The sequence below is a fragment of the Octopus bimaculoides genome, chromosome 3 (genome assembly GCF_046866305.1).
Source record: "Octopus bimaculoides isolate indiv1 chromosome 3, ASM4686630v1, whole genome shotgun sequence".
NCBI classification, from domain to species: domain Eukaryota; kingdom Metazoa; phylum Mollusca; class Cephalopoda; order Octopoda; family Octopodidae; genus Octopus; species Octopus bimaculoides.
In genome coordinates, this window is record NC_142930.1 from 35,762,170 (window position 1) to 35,764,669 (window position 2,500).

The 2,500-nt window shown below is 32.1% G+C and overlaps 1 protein-coding gene across 1 annotated transcript in view; it reads right to left on the reverse strand.

Moving 5' to 3' along the window:
* LOC106871529 (muscarinic acetylcholine receptor gar-2) overlaps positions 1–2,500 on the reverse strand; it is an 802,994-nt gene that overhangs the window by 670,185 nt on the left and 130,309 nt on the right.

Below are 2,500 nucleotides of genomic sequence, written 5' to 3' on the forward strand. Positions count from 1 at the left end.
CAAGAAAGTGGGAGGTGTAAGTTTTTGAAGAAAGGAACTCTAATCTACACATATAATGACCGAGCCTTTGATTGTTACTCGGTAAAGCACGGTTAATGAAAACGCATTAAATAAGCCACAATCTGAAACGGATAGGAAAATAGTTTGTTTTTGTTCAGTACATTTTCGTATCCATTCTTTCCATGTCCACATTCTGCCTCATCTTCGAAACACCTAGTTTAGAATTGAAGCATCTGATGGAGGAAAAATTCCATAAGTGGCTCGTCTGTTTTCCTATGTTTTCGTTCTGTTGTCTGTAAACAAAGTCCATTTTTGTGCTTTATGTTCCCGTTCCTTTTTCTGGCGTCCTGTACCCGGATATGCATCTATATATACATGTAGATGTAGGTATGTACATATACGTGTGTATACATGTATATGCTCATATATCATTTGCATTATTATGTTATCGAACGCGTCCAATTGCAAGTAAGTTTTAAGCATTTTTTCTGAGCACATTAATCCTGTGGTGGCGGAAGAGTTTCCGGGGAAAAACACAATCTCACAGGACGGTAATGCACCAATTCACACAGCTAAATTGTTACTGAATGTCACGAGGAAGATTCTAGTGAAGTTGAACATCTTATCTGGCCACCACAGTCCCCAGATCTCAATGTTATTGAACATTTATGGAGCATTTTAGAAAAACAGTTAAGGAACCGATATCCTCCACCACAAGAACTAGAGACTGTTTTAAATGAACAATTGACAAAAATTCCTTTGGAAACAATCGAAACTTTGTACGAGCGTATACCTCGTAGAATTCAAGCAGTAATTACTGCCAAAGGCTGTCCTAGCCCATACTAAAATAAAATTGTTTGAAATTTTATGGCGTTTCCATTATTTTGTCGAACCACTGTACATACATATAAAATTCATAACATATTGTTTATATAGAGTCATATTTTTAATATAATTTGATAAATATCTGAATAAGTTCAGTCACCTAAATTATGCATTTTGTGTCACTTTTATATCTGTCCAGGACTGTAAGAACACATACACATGGTATATGCTCTTAGGCATATAATAAAATAAAGAAAATAGCAGATGAAAATGTATGTACTTAGGTGAATCGGGGCGTAGATTTTCACTGATAAAGTTATTTTCTGTCTTGTGTAATTTATGATCCGACATCGTAATTATATTCAAATAACTACAATTAGCCTATTTAAAGCAGTGAGTATTAAAACGCTAGACAGAAGCACTCATGATGTGAGTACTATTATAAGTAAATTATTCTATTTTAATCGTAGCACTAATTAGTGGGCATGCTATGTTATGAAACCTTTTCAGTTAAGCACCGACTTAACTATACTTGCTTAAGTAGTTTTGAGAAAAATCTAATATCAAATATCGTTCAAATGTTGACATGAGATCGCCTTAAATTACTCATAGTAATTCATAATCAGTTGACTATTACTTTTTATGACGTCATTGAGTAATTATTCTTTGCAATTTATTCTCTAAAATGTATAAATCATAAGTGTGATATTTGCAATTATTAAATACATTTGTTAATTGGAAATAGATTTTTACATGAGTTTTATTTTCGCCAACACTTCTGTTTCATATGTTAGATTTCTATATTTCATAAGATCGATAAAATATTAGTTGTTGTTTATGAGATTAGATAATCTGTTCTCCGCTGAATGAAGATGAAGATTACAAGATATCTTTTCGTGATAATATTGACCGCTTGCAGTATGACGTCTTTGTTGAGAGAGGATGGAGTATTCACACGGTTAATTAATACTGTGCATATTAGTCTGTCATAATGGTTTAAAGTTTTGGCAGAAGGTCAACAATTTCGGTCTAGAGACAAGTCGATTTAACGGAACCATGAATATCTTTAGTTTATGAAACTTAGTTTCTTGCTACCATCGATGTATAACAATGTCATTTTGTTATCGTAGCAACAATGTAATAGAAATATAGGTTTCTGTTTTGATATTCAGCTTTTTCTTCTTCAGACTCATCAATATCAGTCCTCCTTTGTTCCATGGTTTGAATTATTGTTGTTTCATTCTACATCATTATCTAACAAATTTTTACATATGCTAATCCACATATTAATAATTGTAAATGTCTAACTCTTATGTGTAAGAAAGCTAATAAATAAAACTCACACTAAACGGAAGAAAAGAATAAATGGCATTTGACTGTAACGCTGGTAATAATTTTAAATATAATTCTTGAAAAATACTGATTAATTACAAACCTGATTTCTTCTACATGTATTCTAATGAGATTATTTACGGTAGGCGTTCTGTTAAAATTCTTTAACATTCGCTTCAGTCTTGTCTTGAATATTTTATTTGATGCTAAAATAAAATAATTTCCATAGCGAATTTTATTTGCATGCTTTAACGAATCTTTGGCCTGCGGGCATTATTACAGATAAATATTATATCTGTAATGCATCCATGCGTGTCGAGTTCCTTCTTTTAGAGCAAAATAC